The sequence below is a fragment of the Oncorhynchus nerka genome, unplaced genomic scaffold, assembly GCF_034236695.1.
Source record: "Oncorhynchus nerka isolate Pitt River unplaced genomic scaffold, Oner_Uvic_2.0 unplaced_scaffold_899, whole genome shotgun sequence".
In the NCBI taxonomy this organism is placed as follows: Eukaryota; Metazoa; Chordata; class Actinopteri; order Salmoniformes; family Salmonidae; genus Oncorhynchus; species Oncorhynchus nerka.
This window is the reverse complement of record NW_027040399.1, coordinates 234,688-256,904: the sequence shown is the minus strand read 5'-3', so window position 1 is coordinate 256,904 and position 22,217 is coordinate 234,688. Positions and strand designations below refer to the sequence as shown.

The 22,217-nt window shown below is 45.1% G+C and overlaps 2 long non-coding RNA genes across 2 annotated transcripts in view; both read right to left on the bottom strand.

Moving 5' to 3' along the window:
* Positions 1-12,205: 12,205 nt before the first annotated feature.
* On the bottom strand, positions 12,206-16,738 carry LOC135570755 (uncharacterized). The gene is made up of 2 exons (XR_010463596.1): positions 15,971-16,738; positions 12,206-13,797 (listed from the first exon to the last, which is right to left on the bottom strand). It is a non-coding gene; the product is annotated as an uncharacterized LOC135570755 (long non-coding RNA).
* Positions 16,739-16,808: 70 nt separating this feature from the next.
* LOC135570757 (uncharacterized) overlaps positions 16,809-22,217 on the bottom strand; it is a 91,196-nt gene continuing 85,787 nt past the window's right edge. Inside the window, exon 2 of the long non-coding RNA XR_010463598.1 lies at positions 16,809-17,425. This is a non-coding gene — a long non-coding RNA (uncharacterized LOC135570757). The remainder of the gene's footprint in view (positions 17,426-22,217) is intronic.

Here is a 22,217-nt window from a genome sequence, read left to right as displayed (position 1 = left end):
GACTGGTGGGGGTCAGGGAGAGAGTTGAGTTATGTACTAGACTGGTGGGGGTCAGGGAGAGAGTTGAGTTATGTACTATCTGGTAGGCAGAGAGAAGACAGGCTATGTGCCCACTGCCCACAAAATGAGTTGGATACTGAGCTGCACTTCCTAACCTCCTGAAGGAGCCGGCTGGCTAAGAGGGCCCTAGTGGATCCAGCTGGTTGAGAGGGCCTTAATGGAGTCAGCTGGTTGAGAAGGCACTAGTGGAGCCAGATGAATGAGAGGGCCTTAGTGGAGCCGGCTGACTGAGAGGGCCTTAGTGGAGCAAGCTGGCTGAGAGGGCCCTAGTGGAGCCAGCTGGTTGAGAGGGCCCTAGTAGATCCGGCTGGTTGAGAGGGCCCTAGTGGAGCCGGCTGGTTGAGAGGGCCCTAGTGGAGCCGGCTGGTTGAGAGGGCCCTAGTGGAGCCGGCTGGTTGAGAGGGCCTTAGTGGAGCCTGTTGGCTGAGAGGGCCCTAGTGGAGCCAGCTGGTTGAGAGGGCCCTATAGGAGCCAGCTGGTTGAGAAGGCCCTAGTGGAGCCAGATGAATGAGAGGGCCTTAGTGGAGCCGGCTGGTTGAGAGGGCCTTAGTTGAGCCGGCTGGTTGAGAGGGCCTTAGTGGAGCCGGCTGACTGAGAGGGCCTTAGTGGAGCCAGCTGGCTGAGAGGGCCCTAGTGGAGCCAGCTGGTTGAGAGGGCCTTAGTGGAGCCGGCTGGTTGAGAGGGCCCTAGTGGAGCCAGCTGGCTGTGAGGGCCCTAGTGGAGCCGGCTGACTGAGAAGGCCTTAGTGGAGCCGGCTGGTTGAGAGGGCCTTAGTGGAGCCGGCTGGTTGAGAGGGCCCTAGTGGAGCCAGCTGGTTGAGAGGGCCTTAGTGGAGCCAGCTGACTGAGAGGGCCTTAGTGGAGCCGGCTGGTTGAGCGGGCCCTAGCGGAGCCAGCTGGTTGAGAGGGCCCTAGTGAACCCGGCTGGTTGAGAGGGCCCTAGTGGACCCGGCTGGTTGAGAGGGCCCTAGTGGACCCAGTTGGCTGAGAGGGCCCTAGTGGAGCCAGATGACTGAGAGGGCCTTAGTGGAGCCGGCTGACTGAGAGGGCCCTAGTGGAGCCAGCTGGTTGAGAGGGCCTTAGTGGAGCCGGCTGGTTGAGAGAGCCCTAGTGGAGCCGGCTGGTTGAGAGGGCCCTAGTGGAGCCGGCTGGTTGAGAGGGCCTTAGTGGAGCCTGTTGGCTGAGAGGGCCCTAGTGGAGCCAGCTGGTTGAGAGGGCCCTAGTGGAGCCAGCTGGCTAAGAGGTCCCTAGTGGAGCCAGATGGCTAAGAGGGCCCTAGTGGAGCCGGCTGGTTGAGAGGGCCCTAGTGGAGCCAGCTGGCTGAGAGGGCCTTAATGGAGCCGTCTGGTTGAGAGGGCCCTAGTGGAGCCCGCTGGTTGAGAGGGCCCTAGTGGAGCCGGCTGGTTGAGAGGGCCCTAGTGGAGCCAGCTGGCTAAGAGGGCCCTAGTGGATAAAGCTGGTTGAGAGGGCCTAGTGGAGCCAGCTGGTTGAGAGGGCCCGATAGGAGCCAGCTGGTTGAGAGGGCCCGATAGGGAGCCAGCTGGTTGAGAGGGCCCTAGTGGATACAGCTGGCTTAGAAGGTCTTAGTGTTGCCCTACCTTGACACTTCTCTCTCCTCCACAAATATCCCCTCCGCTTCTCTCTCCCCTCCCTTTCTCTCTTCTCTCTCTCCTTCACAAATCTCTCCCTCCACCTCTCCACCCTCCCCTTCTCTCTCCACTCCCCTTTTCTCTCCCATACCCCCTCTCTCCCCTACCCTCCTCTGTCCCCCCCTCCTCTCCTCCCTCCCTCCTCTGTCCCCTCCTCCTCTGTCCCTCTCCTCCTCTGTCCCCTCCACTTCTCCCTCCTATGCTCACCCCATTCCTCCCCTCCTCTCTCTCCCTCCCTTTCTCTCTCATTCTCTCTCCTCCACAAATCTCTGTCCCTCCACCTCCACCCTCCCCCTCCCCTTCTCTCTCCACTCCCCTTTTCTCTCCCCTACCCTCCTCTGTCCCCTCCCCTCCTCTGTCCCTTCCTCTCTCTCCTCTGCTCACCCCATTCCTCCCCCTCCTCTCTCACACTGCTCATCTCTCGTTCTCTCTCTCTCATAGTATTGGACCTGTTGATCTTGACTCAGCTCATAGACCTCTATCATCTACACCCCTCCCTTCTCCTACTGAAACATAACACCAATCTAATATATAATACATCATATATACTTTCATTCATTTACATAGAGACAGATACAATCAATCATTGACACACTGAATATACAACAGTCAGATGCATGACACCATCACAACTTAACTGACATTAGTGCCTGTCCCCAGATGGACAGTTAGACTACAGTAAAGTACATTTACAGGTGATCACATCATTGTCCTGCTTTGAGACACATTTTTACTGTCTGCTTCCAGTTGTATGTTATTTTACTAACCCTGCAAATTATAATATACCTTACAATATCAAATCATATCTCAGTAACTGTCACAAGTGTACATCAACATAACAGCGTCCTACCTGTGCTCCACAACAGGGTCATCAGTACCACTGCAGGTATCATATCTGTCTCTAACTTGGGCTCCACTGACAAAACAAGTCTACTGTCATAAAGAGAGGACTGAAGAGTGAGAAATACTGTTAGACTATATGACTTCTCTCTCATTACTTCCTTACTTCTATGACGTGACAAACCTTTAAGCAGATAAGATCAGTTAAACCCACCTACATACAGGAAACACTGACATTAGAAAAACTCCACAGGAAACTGCTGGCAGAGCAGCAAAGTTACACATAGTGTGTCCTATAATATCACCTCTAACTTTCTACTGATTGAGTTCACCTCTTATATAATATTGGCTTAATGTTCCACTAAGGACCAAGAGAGGAAAAGGTTACTGGTTATGATGACATCACTGGTGAGAAGTCAGTGATACAAATATATTCAGTTGGTTTAAATGTTTGTCTCTCTCTCTCCTCCCCTCGTCTTCTTCTACCAACCCAGTCTGTCAATAAGTCCTATCTCTCTCTCTCATATCTCTCTCCCTCCTCCCCTGTCTCCTTCTACCAACCCAGTCTGTCAATAAGTCCTATCTCTCTCATCGCTCTCTCCCTCCTCCCCTGTCTCCTTCTACCAACCCAGTCTGTCAATAAGTCCTATCTCTCTCATCGCTCTCTCCCTCCTCCCGTCTCCTTCTACCAACCCAGTCTGTCAATAAGTCCTATCTCTCTCTCTCATCGCTCTCTCCCTCCTCCTCTGTCTCCTTCTACCAACCCAGTCTGTCAATAAGTCCTATCTCTCTCATCTCTCTCTCCCTCCTCCCCTGTCTCCTTCTACCAACCCAGTCTGTCAATAAGTCCTATCTCTCTCTCTCATATCTCTCTCCCTCCTCCCCTGTCTCCTTCTACCAACCCAGTCTGTCAATAAGTCCTATCTCTCTCATCTCTCTCTCCTCCTCCCTGTCTCCTTCTACCAACCCAGTCTGTCAATAAGTCCTATCTCTCTCATCGCTCTCTCCCTCCTCCCGTCTCCTTCTACCAACCAGTCTGTCAATAAGTCCTATCTCTCTCTCATCGCTCTCCCTCCTCCCCTGTCTCCTTCTACCAACCCAGTCTGTCAATAAGTCCTATCTCTCTCATCGCTCTCTCCCTCCTCCTGTCTCCTTCTACCAACCCAGTCTGTCAATAAGTCCTATCTCTCTCATCGCTCTCTCCCTCCTCCTCTGTCTCCTTCTACCAACCCAGTCTGTCAATAAGTCCTATCTCTCTCATCTCTCTCCCTCCTCCCTGTCTCCTTCTACCAACCCAGTCTGTCAATAAGTCCTATATCTCTCTCTCTCCCCTCCTCCCTCGTCTCCTTCTACCAACCCAGTCTGTCAATAAGTCCTATCTCTCTCATCTCTCTCCTCTCCTCCCCGTCTCCTTCTACCAACCCAGTCTGTCAATAAGTCCTATCTCTCTCATCGCTCTCTCCCTCCTCCCCTGTCTCCTTCTACCAACCCAGTCTGTCAATAAGTCCTATCTCTCTCATCGCTCTCCCTCCTCCCCTGTCTCCTTCTACCAACCCAGTCTGTCAATAAGTCCTATCTCTCTCATCGCTCTCTCCCTCCTCCCCTGTCTCCTTCTACCAACCCAGTCTGTCAATAAGTCCTATCTCTCTCATCTCTCTCCCTCTCCCCCTCCTCGTCTCATTCTACCAACCCAGTCTGTCAATAAGTCCTATCTCTCTCTCACCTCTCTCTCCCTCCTCCCCTGTCTCCTTCTACCAACCCAGTCTGTCAGTGAGTGAGTGTCACGTTTGTTGTATACATAATGAGCGGACCAAGGTGCAGCGTGAGTAGAGTTCCACATATTTATTGAAGTGCACCTTCAAAAAACAACAAAGAATAAATGAATGTGAAGTTCGTAGCGCACAGAGCACTAAACCAAAACGGAACAATATCCCACAAACACAGGTGGGAAAAGGACCACACTAAGTATCATTTCCAATTAGAGGCAACGATCATCAGCTGCCTCCAATTGGGAACCATACTCACACCAACATAGAAATTCAAGACATAGAACATCCCCCAAGTCAAGCTCTGACCTTTTGCACCATAGAGAACCCTGGGGGCAGCTGATGGTCAGCTGATGGTCAGAACCCTGAGGGCAGCTGATGGTCAGCTGATGGTCAGAACCCTGGGGGCAGCTGATGGTCAGAACCCTGGGGGCAGCTGATGGTCAGAACCCTGGGGGCAGCTGATGGTCAGAACCCTGGGGGCAGCTGATGGTCAGCTGATGGTCAGAACCCTATGGTCAGGGCGTGACATCCCCCCCTCCACCAAAGTTACAAACTCCGACAGTAAAACCTGAACCTGGATGGGGAGTGTTTGGGTGGGCAACTAGCTTCGGTGGCGGCCCTGTTGAGGGACGAAGCACCCGCTCAGACCGCAGATCCGGCCATGAAGCTGGGCTGAAAGCCGTGCCTGGACTGGGCACCGGCGCAGGAAGCTCCGGGCCGTTGACCATCGCTGGAGGCTCTGGACCGTTGACCATCGCTGAAGGCTCTGGACCGTTGACCATCGCTGAAGGCTCTGGACCGTTGACCATCGCTGGAGGCTCTGGACCGTTGACCATCGCTGGAGGCTCTGGACCGTTGACCATCGCTGAAGGCTCTGGACCGTTGACCATCGCTGGAGGCTCTGTACTGTAAACAGTCGCTGGAGGCTCTGGAATGTACCCTCGCACTGGTAGACGAGTGCGTGGAGCCGGCACAGGTGGCACCGGACTGATGACATGCTCTTCAGGACAAGTGCGGTGCAAAATACACCTAATCAACATCTCTCTCCGATCTCCCTCCTCCAACAGCTCCATTGCCTCTCCGACGGTCTCTGGCTTTTCTCCTCGACTCTACCGACAGCCCCTTCTCCTATACTCACTCTACCGACAACCCCTTCTCCTATACTCACTCTACCGACAGCCCCTTCTCCTATACTCACTCTACCGACAGCCCCTTCTCCTATACTCACTCTACCGACAGCCCCTTCTCCTATACTCACTCTACCGACAGCCCCTTCTCCTATACTCACTCTACCGACAGCCCCTTCTCCTATACTCACTCTACCGACAGCCCCTTCTATACTCACTCTACCGACAGCCCCTTCTATACTCACTCTACCGACAACCCCTTCTCCTATACTCACTCTACCGACAGCCCCTTCTATACTCACTCTACCGACAGCCCTTTCTCCTATACTCACTCTACCGACAGCCCCTTCTCCTATACTCACTCTACCGACAGCCCCTTCTCCTATACTCACTCTACCGACAGCCCCTTCTCCTCTACTCACTCTACCGACAGCCCCTTCTCCTATACTCACTCTACCGACAGCCCCTTGTGCCTCCCCCCACCAAAAACTCCCTCCTCCGTCTCCTTCTACCAACCCAGTCTGTCAATAAGTCCTATCTCTCTCTCATCTCTCTCTCCCTCCTCCCGTCTCCTTCTACCAACCCAGTTTGTCAATAAGTCCTATCTCTCTCTCTCTCATTTCTCTCTCCCTCCTCCCGTCTCCTTCTACCAACCCAGTCTGTCAGTAAGTGTCCCTGAACAAAGGGGGGAGGGGTCAAAATCAAAAGTAACAGGCAGTATCAGGTGTGGCCACCAGCTGCATTAAGTACTGCAGTGCATCTACTCCTCATGGACTGCACCAGATTTCCCAGTTCTTGCTGTGAGATGTTACCCCACTCTTCCCCCAAGGCACCTGCAAGTTCCCAGACATTTCTGGGAGGAATGGCCTTAGCCCTCACGCTCCGATCTAACAGGTCCCAGACGTGCTCAATAGGACTGAGATCCGGGCTCGTCGTTGGCCATGGCAGAACACTGATATTCCTGTCTTGCAGGAAATCACGCACAGAACGAGCAGTATGGCTGGTGGCATTGTCATGCTGGAGGGTCATGTCAGGATGAGCCTGCAGGAAGGGTACCACATGAGGGAGGAGGATGTCTTCCCTGTAACGCACAGCGTTGAGATTGCCTGCAATGACAACAAGCTCAGTCCGATGATGCTGTGACACACCGCCCCAGACCATGACAGACCCTCCACCTCCAAATCGATCCTCCAGAGTACAGGCCTCGGTGTAATGCTCATTCCTTCCTCACCCCTGGTGAGACAAAACCGCGACTCATCAGTGAAGAGCACTTTTGCCAGTCCTGTCTGGTCCAGCGACGGTGGGTTTGTGCCCATAGGCGACGTTGTTGCCGGTGATGTCTGGTGAGGACCTGCGTTACAACAGGCCTACAAGCCCTCAGTCCAGCCTCTCTCAGCCTATTGCGGACAGTCTAAGCACTGATGGAGGGATTGTGCATTCCTGGTGTAACTCGGGCAGTTGTTGTTGCCATTCTGTACCTGTCCCACAGGTGTGATTTTTCGATGTACCGATCCTGTGCAGGTGTGGTTACACGTAGTCTGCCACTGCGAGGACGATCAGCTGTCTGACCTGTCTCCCTATAGCGCTGCCTTAGGCATCTCACAGTACGGACATTGTAATTTATTGCCCTGGCCACATCTGCAGTTTTCATGCCTCCTTGCAGCATGCCTAAGGCACGTTCACGCAGATGAGCAGGGACCCTGGGCATCTTTCTTTTGGTGTTTTTCAGCGTCAGTAGAAAGGCCTCTTTAGTGTCCTAAGTTTTCATAACAGTGACCTTAATTGCCTACCGTCTGTAAGCTGTTAGTGTCTTAACGACCGTTCCTCAGGTGCATGTTCATTAATTGTTTATGGTTCACTGAACAAGCATGAAAAACAGTGTTAAACCCTTTACAATGAAGATCTGTGGAGTTATTTGGATTTTTACCAATTATCTTTGAAAGACAGGGTCCTGGAAAAGGGACATTTCTTTTTTTGCTGAGTTTCTCTCATCTCTCTTCCTCCTCCCGTGTCTCCTTCTCTCAACCCAGTCTGTCAGTATGTCCTCTCTCTCTCTCTCTCTCTCTCTCTCTCTCTCTCTCTCTCTCTCTCTTTCTCTGTCTCTCTCTCTCTCCTCTCCCTCCCCCTCCTGAGAAATACTGCTAGGCTATATGACTTCTAGCTCATTACTTCCTTACTTATATGTGACCCACTTTTAAGCAGACAAGATCACTGGTTAAACCCACCAACCTACAGGAAACACTGACATTAGAAAAACTCCACAGGAAACTGCTAGCAGAGCAGCAACATTTCACATAGTGTCCTATAATATCACCTCTAACTTTCTACTGCTTGAGTTCACCTCTTATAGAATATTGGCTTAATGTTCCAGCACCTAAATATAAACAGTACCAGCACCCAAAATGAGTACTGGTGAGGTCTCATGTTAGAGCAGGAGAAGGGGGGATGTGGTGTAGAAGCTAGAGGTCTGTTACCCAAGTCAACTCAACAGGCCTGATGCTGTATGTCAGGGTCAGGCTGGGCTGGGCCAAGAGAGGAACAGGTTACTGGTCATGATGACATCACTGGTGAGAAGACAGTGATAAAATATGAAGAGGAGAGGAGAGGAGAGGAGAGGGGAGAGAAAAGTTGAGAGGGGGGAGAAATGAAGAGGGGAGAAGAGGAGGAGAGAAAGAAGAGAGGGAAAGGAGGAAGATGAGAGTGGGAGAAGAGGAGAGGGGAGAAGAGGAGAGGGGGAAGAGGAGAGGGAGAAGAGGAGAGGAGAAGAGGGAGAGAGAGGGGGAGGGGGAAGATGAGAAGGGGAGAAGAGGGAGAGGGGGAGAAGAGGAGAGGGGAGAAGAGGAGAGGGGGGAAGAGGAGAGGGGAGAAGAGGGAGAGAGAGAAGGGGGAAGGGGGAAGATGAGAGGGAGAGAAGAGGAGAGGGGGAAGAGGAGAGGGGAGAGAGAGGAGAGGGGGAAGAGAGGAGGGAGAAGAGGAGAGGGGAGAAGAGGAGAGGAGGGGGAGAGAGAGGAGAGGGGGGAAGAGGAGAGGGAGAAGAGGAGAGGGGGAAGAGGAGAGGGGAGAAGAGGAGAGGGGAAGAGGAGAGGGGGAGAAAGAGGAGGGAGAAGAGGGAGGAGAGGGAGAGAGGGGGAAGAGGAGAGGGGAGAAGAGGGAGAGGGGAGAAGAGGAGAGGGAGAAGAGGAGAGGGGGAGAAGAGGAGAGGGAGAAGAGGGGAGGGGAGAAGAGGAGGGGGGAAGAAGAGGGAGAGGGGGAGAGGAAGAGGAGAGGGGGAAGAGGAGGGGGAGAAGAGGAGAGGGGGAGAAGGAGAGGGAGAAGAGGAGAGAGAGAAGAGGGGAGAAGGGAAGAAGAGGGGGAGAAGAGGAGAGGGAGAAGAGGAGAGGGAGAAGAGGAGAGAGGGGAGAAGAGGAGAGGGGGGAGGAGAGGGGAGAAGAGGGAGAGAGAAGAGGGGAAGGGGGAAGATGAGAGGAGAGAAGAGGAGAGGGGGAAGAGGAGAGGGAGAAGAGGAGAGGGGGAAGAGGAGAGGGGAGAAGAGGAGAGGGGAGAAGAGGAGGGGAGAAGAGGAGGGGGAAGAGGAGAGGGGAGAAGAGGAGAGGGGGAAGAGGAGAGGGAGAAGAGGAGAGGGGGAAGAGGAGAGGGGAGAAGAGGAGAGGGGAGAAGAGGAGAGGGGAGAAGAGGAGAGGGGAGAAGAGGAGAGGGGAGAAGAGGAGAGGGGGAAGAGGAGAGGGGAGGAGAGGAGAGGAGAAGAGGAGAGGGGGGAAGAGGAGAGGGAGAAGAGGAGAGGGGAGAAGAGGAGAGGGGGTGAAGAGGAGAGGGGAGAGAAGAAGAGTATGTGAGATGGGGGGGGGGGTTCTGTTTGTCTCCCACCGTTCCACTCAGAGGACTATCAAATCAATCATCAAATCAATGTTATTTATAAAGCCCTTCTTACATCAGCTGATGTATCAAAGTGCTGTACAGAAACACAGCCTACAACCCCAAACAGCAAGCAATGCTAGTGGCCATAAGAGGAACTGTCCTGTCAGTGTGTTTTTACTGCTGGCTCAAAACAACACATGCCCTGCAAACAGGATATGATTCATGTTTGAGTACTAAAAGCATATGAATATAGTATATTATAGTATATTTATTATATATGTGGGTCTGATAAGTAAACACTCTAAATGTTTGCTGTTTTATCACTCAGAAGAACATTGGGAACTATGTAACCAAACACATGTGAAACCTCATGATATGAGTGATAAGAAGTGTTTAAAAAGGTGAGTTCTGAACCCTGTAGACTACAGCACTACTTCTGAAGAAGACCAGAGTCATTTCAGAATGAAGACTGCTATAGTTCTGATGGTGTTCTGTCTGTCTGTCTGTCTGTCTGTCTGTCTGTCTGTCTGTCTGTCTGTCTGTCTGTCTGTCTGTCTGTCTGTCTGTCTGTCTGGGGCCGGGACTCAGGGAGAGAGTGGAGGGGTGGCTAGTAGGTCTGTCTGTCTGTTTGTCTGTCTGTCTGTCTGTCGGTCTGGACTCAGGGAGAGAGTGGAGGGGTGGCTAGTAGGTCTGTCTGTCTGTCTGTCTGTCTGTCTGTCTGTCGGTCTGGACTCAGGGAGAGAGTGGAGGGGTGACTAGTAGGTCTGTCTGTCTGTCTGTCTGTCTGTCTGTCTGTCTGTCGGTCTGGAGCCTGGACTCAGGGAGAGAGTGGAGGGGTGACTAGTAGGTCTGTCTGTCTGTCTGTCTGTCTGTCTGTCTGTCTGTCTGTCTGTCGGTCTGGAGCCTGGACTCAGGGAGAGAGTGGAATATACACTAAATCACCAAAAGTATGTGGACACCTGCTCATCTAACATCTCATTCCAAAATCATGGGCATTTGCATGGAGTTGGTCCCCCCTTTACTGCTATAACAGCCTCCACTCTTCTGGGAAGGCTTTCCACTAGATGTTGGAACATTGTTGCTATAACAGCCTCCACTCTTCTGGGAAGGCTTTCCTCTAGATGTTGGAACATTGCTGCTATAACAGCCTCCACTCTTCTGGGAAGGCTTTCCTCTAGATGTTGGAACATTGCTGTGAGGACTTGCTTCCATTCCAAGAGCATTAGTGAGGTCGGAAACTGATGTTGGGCGATGAGGCCTGGCTCGCAGTCGGCGTTCCAATTCATCCCAAAGGCGTTCAACATCATTGAGGTCAGAGCTTTGTGAAGTTCTTCCCCACCAATCTCGACTAACCATTCATGTATGGATCTCACTTTGTGTACAGGGGCATTGTCATGCTGAAACAGGAAAGGGCCTTCCCCAAACTGTTGCCACAAAGGCCATTCTACTGCCAATGTTTGTCTATGGAGATTGCATGACTGTGGGCTTAAATTTAAACACCTGTCGGCAACTGGTGTAGCTGAAATGGCCCAATCTAATAATTTGAAGGGGTGTCCACATACTATTGTATATATAGTGTATACACCCAGCTGTCTGGTCCAGGAGAATATCACCTGTGATGCTGTCTGGTCCAGGAGAATACCACCTGTGATGCTGTCTGGTCCAGGAGAATATCACCTGTGATGCTGTCTGGTCCAGGAGAATATCACCTGTGATGCTGTCTGGTCCAAGAGAATATCACCTGTGATGCTGTCTGGTCCAGGAGAATACCACCTGTGATGCTGTCTGGTCCAGGAGAATATCACCTGTGATGCTGTCTGGTCCAGGAGAATATCACCTGTGATGCTGTCTGGTCCAGGAGAATATCACCTGTGATGCTGTCTGGTCCAGGAGAATACCACCTGTGATGATGTCTGGTCCAGGAGAATATCACCTGTGATGCTGTCTGGTCCAGGAGAATATCACCTGTGATGCTGTCTGGTCCAGGAGAATATCACCTGTGATGCTGTCTGGTCCAGGAGAATAACACCTGTGATGCTGTCTGGTCCAGGAGAATATCACCTGTGATGCTGTCTGGTCCAGGAGAATATCACCTGTGATGCTGTCTGGTCCAGGAGAATATCACCTGTGATGCTGTCTGGTCCAGGAGAATACCACCTGTGATGCTGTCTGGTCCAGGAGAATATCACCTCTCACAATATTGGGACGGCAGGGTAGTGGTTAGACTGTTATATCAGGATCAGACTGTATAGGCTATATTACATGTATCTAGTGTATTATTGGGGCAGCAGGGTAGTGGTTAGACTGTTATATCAGGATCAGACTGTATAGGCTATATTACATGTATCTAGTGTAGTATTGGGGCAGCAGGGTAGTGGTTAGAATGTTATGTAAGGATCAGACTGTATAGGCTATATTACATGTAGTTAGTGTATTATTGGGGCAGCAGGGCAGCCTAGTGGTTAGAATGTTATGTAAGGATCAGACTGTATAGGCTATATTACATGTAGTTAGTGTAGTATTGGGGCAGCAGGGTAGTGGTTAGAATGTTATGTAAGGATCAGACTGTATAGGCTATATTACATGTATTTAGTGTATTATTGGGGCAGCAGCCTAGTGGTTAGAATGTTATATCAGGATCAGACTGTATAAAAGCCAAGTACTAAGAATGAAGAGTCAGTTCTTCCATGGAATTGTTCAGCTTTGTTACTGTTTGTAATAAAGTCTAGTTGAATTCACAGGTTCTGGTTTTGGTGAAATAGTTGATTCAATATTTTCCACAACAGTCAATGTGTCTAAACTGCACGAACATTGAAATTAAGTTGTTTTCAAGTCATTATTAACAACAGCCTGAAAATAAATATTTAAAACCTTCAACTAAAACCAAACGTATATTGGACGTTGGGTATAGTCTGATTTTCAACGTCTTTTTAATGACATTTTGCTAGGTGGTTCAGCCCAATGTCAAAACACAGTTTTAATGTGTCCAAATCAATAACCAATATGCAGAAACCATTTGTGATATTGAAAACCTAAACATAAAATGTACCATCTGCACAAACATCTGCAACAATAATCATATTACTTAAACAAGCACCTTTTAAAATGCAGGAGCACCAGAAACACTGTTGTTTTGACAAGTAGCAATAAATCACTGATATCAATTAGGGGGAAATCAGGTTGTTGGTGCTGTTGAAACTAACACAACTAAAAAACACATGGAAATGGGAGATATATTTTACCTCCCTGGTTAGAGGACAACCTGCAGAAGACAGTCAGCTACATTTTGGAGAGATGCATTTACATTTAGAGGTCGTTAAACAAAGGAACGCAACACTTATTTTTCATCACTCATCGATATCATGTTGAAATCATTTGTGTGAGAGTCTGGAGATGAGGTTGTCCTGTTAAAACTAACAGCTCAAACACCACATGGAATCTGGGAATAATGTGCACATCACTGGTTAGAGGACAACTTGTAGAAAACATCTAGCTACATTTTGATTCCAGTGGGTCACCAATGCTGTAAGTGTAACACAGCTCTTTTTGTGTTAGTCACTTTCTGTTATATCATATAAATATCACTCTTTCAATTCAGAGCCTGGATTTCCCCCCTGAGGCTAATATCCATATCATGCAGAAATCAATTGAACAGGGAGCAAACGTTTAGTGTTCTACATTGTGACATCATTAAAATACTCCTTCTACAATGTTTAAACATTCTACATTGTGACATCATTAAAATACTCCTTCTACAATGTTTAAACATTCTACATTGTGACATCATTAAAATACTCCTACTACAATGTTTAAACATTATACATTGTGACATCATTAAAATACTCCTACTACAATGTTTAAACATTCTACACTGTGACATCATTAAAATACTCCTACTAAAATGTTTAAACATTCTACATTGTGACATTAATTCATTAATATCATGAAACAACTCCATCATTAATGTATTTTCTGATGTTTGATCAGAGATCTTTTATCAGAGTATCTCTTCTCACATTGATCACAGCTATGAGGTTTCTCTCCTGTGTGTGTTCTCTGGTGTACAATCAGATGGCTGGATGTCATAAAATTCTTCCCACATTGCTCACAACTATAAGATTTCTCTCCTGTGTGTGTTCTCTGGTGTGATAACAGGCTGCTTGATTGAGTAAAACTCTTCCCACATTGATAACAGCTGTAAGATTTCTCTCCTGTGTGTTTTCTTTGGTGAGATAACAGGCTGCTTGATTGAGTAAAACTCTTCCCACATTGATCACAGCTATAAGGTTTCTCTCCAGTGTGAATTCTCATGGTACTTTTAGTGAATTTGATCTTAAGTAACTCTTCCCACAGTCAGAGCAGCAGTGAGATTTCTTCCCTGTTGGTCTCCACTGGTGTTTCTTGAGGTGTTCTGATCGGGAGGGACTCTTCTCTGCCTCGTCAGCTTCATGATGTTGTTGAGGCTCCCCAGAGGATCCACGATAGTCACGTCTCTCTCCTGTGTGAACAACAAGTCAGACAGATGGTTAAAGGCCCACAACAGCAGAAATCCACTGTAAAATGTGATGCCAACAGCGTAGCCATGATGTTGTACAACAATTGACGTCTGTAATGAATATTAAAATTATTTGACAATTGTCTTAAGACAGTCAAGTGAGCAACAATAGTCATATTTTGTCTGGTTTTCACATTAGTAGTAACATCGATGATTGTAGGCTAGAAATAAGTTATTACAGTTGCTGAACCCCTAAGCAGTGTGCCAGACAACCTTTGGTCACCAATATAGGCCCCTTTCTGTGTTTGCTAAATTAGGCGCTCGAGGGCAATGCACACGCAATTTGGTTGCAGAAACTCCTCCATGCTAATGTGGAAACCGCTAGTCATACCAATACCATAGACCTACTGTAGGACCCATAACTTCCCCTAACAAACAACATAGACCTACTGTAGGACCCATAACTTCACCTAACAATAACATAGACCTACTGTAGGACCCATAACTTCACCTAACAACAACATAGACCTACTGTAGGACCCATAACTTCACCTAACAACAACATAGACCTACTGTAGGACCCATAACTTCCCCTAACAACATAGACCTACTGTAGGACCCATAACTTCACCTAATAACATAGACCTACTGTAGGACCCATAACTTCACCTAACAATAACATAGACCTACTGTAGGACCCATAACTTCACCTAACAACATAGACCTACTGTAGGACCCATAACTTCACCTAATAACATAGACCTACTGTAGGACCCATAACTTCACCTAACAACATAGACCTACTGTAGACCCATAACTTCACCTAACAACATAGACCTACTATAGGACCCATAACTTCACCTAACAACATAGACCTATAGGACCCATAACTTCACCTAATAACATAGACCTACTGTAGGACCCATAACTTCACCTAACAACATAACCTACTGTAGGACCCATAACTTCACCTAACAACATAGACCTACTGTAGGACCCATAACTTCCCTAACAACATAGACCTACTGTAGGACCCATAACTTCACCTAACAACAACATAGACCTACTGTAGGACCCATAACTTCCCCTAACAACATAGACCTACTGTAGGACCCATAACTTCACCTAATAACATAGACCTACTGTAGGACCCATAACTTCACCTAACAACATAGACCTACTGTAGGACCCATAACTTCACCTAACAACATAGACCTACTGTAGGACCCATAACTTCCCCTAACAACATAGACCTACTGTAGGACCCATAACTTCACCTAACAACAACATAGACCTACTGTAGGACCCATAACTTCCCCTAACAACATAGACCTACTGTAGGACCCATAACTTCACCTAATAACATAGACCTACTGTAGGACCCATAACTTCACCTAACAATAACATAGACCTACTGTAGGACCCATAACTTCACCTAACAACAACATAGACCTACTGTAGGACCCATAACTTCACCTAACAACAACATAGACCTACTGTAGGACCCATAACTTCACCTAACAATAACATAGACCTACTGTAGGACCCATAACTTCCCCTAACAACAACATAGACCTACTGTAGGACCCATAACTTCCCCTAACAACAACATAGACCTAGGATTATAAATAATTTAATATTTCAGGTGAAACATGGAAACTAAAATGTGTTTGTCATGACATTTCATAACCTGATCACCAGATAATTGTGTGAATAATCCCACTAGGCTCCTCTGTAATGTGTTGTCATTCTAAATGTCCTGAATGAAGGAAAATAGCCCTGTGTGTTGTACAATAGCCTGTCCATTAAGTAACAGTTCTCTACACAAACAGAGTAATGAGACGCTACTGTAAATCAAGCAGACAGTAACATTATAAACATATTTATAGTGTAGTGAATTCAGGGGGAAGTCCTGAGCTGAACTCAAACCTGGGTCTTAACCATGTTGAGGCTATACAGTGTTGATTTACATTGTTTCTAAACATTGGAGTAAAAAATCTTATTTGGGGTTCTGATGTGGTACAGTTGAACTAAGCTCATGAGGTTTGTGTTATATTCTTCAAGAATCAATGACTATAAATAATATAAATGTAGCAATTACATATTTCCCCTTTAACACCACACATCAGTTCAACAACTGCAGAGTTTGTGCCTCTGTTTTTAAGACAGTACTTACTAGTGTTAATCACGGCCCAGTTTCTCAAAACCATCTTACGGCTGAGTTCACCGTTAGAACCATAGGATGCCTTAAGATGCGTTTGGGAAACCGGGCCCAGATATCCAGTTTCCTCTTCTTCGTCCTCCTCCTCCTTTTTCGATGTGACAGTCATCTCCCCCTCCCCCTCTTTCACTCCAAAAACTGCATCCTCCTCTCTCTCCGCTTCCTCTTCTTTTACTGTAACATCCTCCTCCTCTTTCACTCTGAACGAGTCTTCCTTTTCTTTCACTGAAACGTCTTTCTCTTCTTTCACGGGAACAGCCTCACCCTCTACTTGTTTTTGTATTGTAACATCCTTCTCTTCCTCCTCCTCTTTCAGGAGAACTTCTTTCTCCGTCCAGAAGACCTCCTCTTCTTTATCAGGAGGAGAGCAGCTTAGTGAACTCATGGTCGGAGATGTTCGCTAGCTAGCATTAGCGACTAGCCTAGTTCTAAGCTAATTTAGCAAACCAGCTAGCTGACAAACCACGTAAATATATAATTAAATGGGCCAACACGTACATACGACAGAAGTGTGTTTAATACACAGCGACGAATGTACACCAAAACAGTGTAAAGAGAGTGAATGTTGTAGCTATGTTTGCTAGAAAGCTACCGAGGTGTCTAACTGTTGTTGTTGAAGGAGCGTCCCGTCCACTAGATTATACGTCACACTGGCAGCGTCGCCTGAACGTAAAAGACGCACATCGCCATCTGCTGACTGGAGGGGCAACGCAGTTGAGGAACCAAAAGTTTATTTTTAATTTATTTCATTAAAGTTGATTATCATATTAAGTCGTTCAAAGAAAAGCATGTGTTGATTGATTCGTTTTTAATGAGTGACAATTTAAAACAAACTCTAGACTCACTACATATTTACATTGATCCATAGTTCTGACATGGATCATTTTGACCCCAGAGACATATATTTTATCACAGCCAAAATGTGGTTCATTCAATTCATCCAACATAACACATTCAAATCCTTTGGAGTCATTTTGACTCCAGCCAAAAGCACCTTTGATAAATAGGACGTTTATTTCAAATCAAAATCACATTTTATTGGTCACATACACGTGTTTAGCAAATGTTATTGCAGGTGTAGCAAAATGCTTGTGTTTCTAGCTCCGACAGTGCAGTAATATCTAACAAGTAATATCTAATAATTTCACAACATATACCCAATACACACAAATCTAAGTATTTGAATGTAGGTTTCTCTGTAGACATGATCCATCCCACCAGAGGGTGGAGGGACACCTGTATCAGTGGTTTTGACCAGATAGACACCTGCAGACACACAGTATAGTGCCTCCCATGTTCTCTCCTAAGATTGGACTTTCTATACCACGTATCACCTGACTGTGTACAAAACTGCCAATGATAGAAACCTCTTCCAGTGGTATACAGTGTATTCATTAAGTATTCAGACCCCTTCACTTATTCCACATTTAGTTACGTTACAGCCTCATTATAAAATAGAATGATTTCCCCCCTCATCAATCTAAACACAATACCCCATAATGACAAACCAAAAACTGGTTTTTAGACATTTTTGCAAATGTATTTACTTAAGTGTTCAGACCCTTTGCTATGAGACTCCAAATTGAGATCAGATGCATCCTGATTCCATTAATCATCCTAGAGATGTTTCTACAACTTGATTGGAGTCCACCTGTGGTAAATTCAATATATTAGACATGATTTGGAAAGGCACACACCTGTCTATATAAGGTGTGTGCCTTTCCAAGACAATTGTCAAGTAATTTTAACATTCATTACAGACGTCAATTGTTGTACAACATCATGGCTACGCTGTTGGCATCACCTTTTACAGTGGATTTCTGCTGTTGTGGGCCTTTAACCATCTGTCTGACTTGTTGTTCACACAGGAGAGAGACGTGACTATCGTGGATCCTCTGGGGAGAATCAACATCATGATGCTAACGAGGCAGAGAAGAGTCTCTCCAGATCACATCACCTCAAGAAACAGCAGCAGAGACCCACAGGGAATAAATCTCATTGCTTCTCAGACTGTGGGAAAGGTTGCAAATCTTCATCAGAACTTAAAATCCACCAGCGAGTACACACAGGAGAGAAATCTCACCACTGTTTTGATTGTGGGAAGAGTTACTTAAGATCAGAATCACTAAACGTACACATGAGAATTCACACAGGAGAGAAATCTTATAGCTGTGATCAATGTGGGAAGAGTTTTACTCACTCAAGCTGCCTGACAGTACATCTGAGAGCACACAAGGGAGAGAAACCTTACCACTGCTCTGACTGCGGAAAGAGTTTTGTTAGTTCAACAGATCTAAAATCACACCAGAAAATACACACATTAGAGAAACCTTATAACTGTACTCAATGTGGGAAGTGGTTTAATCACTCAAGCTGGCTGATAGTACATCTGAGAGCACACACAGGAGTGAAACCTTATAGCTGTGATCGATGTGGGAAGAGTTTTGTTACATCTAGGCATCTGACTATACACCAGTGAACACACACAGGAGAGAAATCTTACAGCTGTAGTCAATGTGGGAAGAGTTTTATTCAGTCAAGTAGCCTGATATCACACCAGAGAACACACACAGGAGAGAAACCTCATAGCTGGGATCAATGTCACAAGAGATACTCTGATAAAAGATCTCTGATCAAACATCAGAAAATACATACATGAAGTAGTTGTTTCATGATATCAATGAAATGTCACAATGTAGAATGTTTTAACATTGTAGTAGGAGTATTTTAATGATGTCACGATGTAGAATGTTTTAACATTGTAGTAGGAGTATTTTAATGATGTCACAATGTAGAATGTTTTAACATTGTAGTAGGAGTATTTTAATGATGTCACAATGTAGAATGTTTTAACATTGTAGTGGGAGTATTTTAATGATGTCACAATGTAGAATGTTTTAACATTGTAGTAGGAGTATTTTAATGATGTCACAATGTAGAATGTTTTAACATTGTAGTTGGAGTACAAAGGATTTGAATTTGTTAAAAGTCCATATTGATACAGAAACACTAAACCATGATTTAGATGTATTAAGAACAAGTTGATTGACAAAGTCATGAAAAATTAAATGAACCATATTTTGGCTGTGATAAAAGATATGCCTCTGGGGTCATAATGATCCATGTCAGAACTATGGATCAATGTAAATATGTAGTGGGTCTAGAGTTTGTTTTAAATTATCACTCATTAAAAACGAATCAATCAACACATACTTCTCTTTGAACAACTTAATATAATATTACACTTTTATGAAATAAATGAAAATACACTTTTGGTTCCTCAACTGTGATGCCCCTCCAGTCAGCAGATGACGATGTGTCTTTTTATTTTTTATTTAATATATAAAAAAAATTATTCAAAATACAGACCAACAATTGACATTATTTCATCATACAAAACAGAACTAGTATCAACTAGAAAATACTAAAACACACAAAATATCAATGAAGTAATAAATAAATTACTATTTTAGTGAAATTGTTATCATTCTGAAAAAATCTATAATGATTCAGGAAAATGTTTTTTCTTGTTGTTATTCACTAGGGTTAATGTTTTAATAAAATATTTAAATTCAGTCAGAAAAAAATGTAATTTTGGTATAGAATTTTGGAATTTTTGTTTGTGTACAAAGTATTTGGCAACAAGAATAAAAAGAATCACAATCACTTCAGTGGTTTTGTTGTCATTGCAATAGTAACATATTATATCCTGTTAAACATGGGCAGTGTTCATAATGGTAAATAAGTATCTTACAAGGTTTTCCCAAAATTCTGACACAAATGTACATTAAAGAACAAGTGGGACAGATTCTCACCTTTTTCACAGAAAACACAGATATCATCAACAGCCACATGTGGACATCATAGAATTCCATGGATATATCTGATGTAACATGTTAAAGTGCTCTTCCTTAACCTGGTTTGTTATACAGTATTTGTAAAGCCTTAACCAGGCATGTTTCCAGACAAGGTCAGGAATAAGAAGCAGGTTCCACAAACACTTTCCTCTCGGTGGAAGTTGGTTTTCTGAACGGAGAATTTGTCTTATATATTTATTACAACAAGATTTCTCAAGTAAACCCAGGCCTTCCAATCTGAGTTCTGGATCAACTTTATGATCATTACCAAAGATAAGATGGGTTTTCATTAGTGTAGTTAGACCCCTGGGAACGGCTCTGAGTTCTGGATCAACTTTGTGATCATTACCAAAGATAAGATGGGTTTTCATTAGTGTAGTTAGACCCCTGGGAACGGCTCTGAGTTCTGGATCAACTTTGTGATCATTACCAAAGATAAGATGGGTTTTCATTAGTGTAGTTAGACCCCTGGGAACGGCCCTGAGTTCTGGATCAACTTTGTGATCATTACCAAAGATAAGATGAGTTTTCATTAGTGTAGTTAGACCCCTGGGAACGGCTTTGACCACAGAAATAAACTCTCTGAAAGGTATTGGAAAGTCTTTCAATGTTATAAATTGTATTTCTTTATCATCAGAGTCAAATAAACATAAGATTTCTGTACTATATAAACACTGCTAATCCAACAATAGTGCTAGGTGTCTGTACTATATAAACACTGCTAATACAACAATAGTGCTAGGTGTCTGTACTATATAAACACTGCTAATCCAACAATAGTGCTAGGTGTCTGTACTATATAAACACTGCTAATACAACAATAGTGCTAGGTGTCTGTACTATATAAACACTGCTAATCCAACAATAGTGCTAGGTGTCTGTACTATATAAACACTGCTAATCCAACAATAGTGCTGGGTGTCTGTACTATATAAACACTGCTAATCCAACAATAGTGCTAGGTGTCTGTACTATAGAAACACTGCTAATACAACAATAGTGCTAGGTGTCTGTACTATATAAACACTGCTAATACAACAATAGTGCTAGGTGTCTGTACTATAGAAACACTGCTAATACAACAATAGTGCTAGGTGTCTGTACTATATAAACACTGCTAATACAACAATAGTGCTAGGTGTCTGTACTATATAAACACTGCTAATACAACAATAGTGCTAGGTGTCTGTACTATATAAACACTGCTAATACAACAATAGTGCTGGGTGTCTGTACTATATAAACACTGCTAATCCAACAATAGTGCTAGGTGTCTGTACTATATAAACACTGCTAATACAACAATAGTGCTAGGTGTCTGTACTATATAAACACTGCTAATACAACAATAGTGTAGGTGTCTGTACTATATAAACACTGCTAATCCAACAATAGTGCTGGGTGTCTGTACTATATAAACACTGCTAATCCAACAATAGTGCTAGGTGTCTGTACTATATAAACACTGTTAGGTGTCTGTACTATATAAACACTGTTAGGTGTCTGTACTATATAAACACTGTTAGGTGTCTGTACTATATAAACACTACTAATACAACAATAGTGCTAGGTGCCTGCACACTTGAATTAAAGGGGAACTACTTCAAAAATGTACATTTCTTAGATTTTCCCCAAACCTCAAAAGTGGTCTCTGTTATGGACAATTGCATTGTTTTTCTGTTAAAAAAAAGTCTGACTTTGAGAACAAAAACGTGAAAAAATGAGAAAAATTCTGAATTTGTGAATTTCTGACTCAGTTTCTCTGTTTCAATAAAAGGTCTACTATTATCCTACTGAACAGTACAGCTTGGGTTGGTCTACTATTATCCTACTGAACAGTACAGCTTGGGTTGGTCTACTATTATCCTACTGAACAGTACAGCTTGGGTTGGTCTACTATTATCCTAGTGAACAGTACAGCTTGGGTTGGTCTACTATTATCCTACTGAACAGTACAGCTTGGGTTGGCCTGTAACAAGTAATTAAAGAGTAAAAAGTAATTAAAGAGCAGCAGTAAAATAACAATAGCAGGACTATATACAGGTCAGTACCTGGCTCTCCAGAGAAGACAGACTATGTGCACACAGCCCACAAAATGAGGTGGAAACTGAGATGCACTTCCTAACCTCCTGCTAAATGTATGACCAGTTAATTCATACTGTATGTTGTAGTCTGTCCAAGAGGGGAATCACACAGACTGATCTCAGTTAATTCATACTGTATGTTGTAGTCTGTCCAAGAGGGGAATCACACAGACTGATCTCAGTTAATTCATACTGTATGTTGTAGTCTGTCCAAGAGGGGAATCACACAGACTGATCTCAGTTAATTCATACTGTATGTTG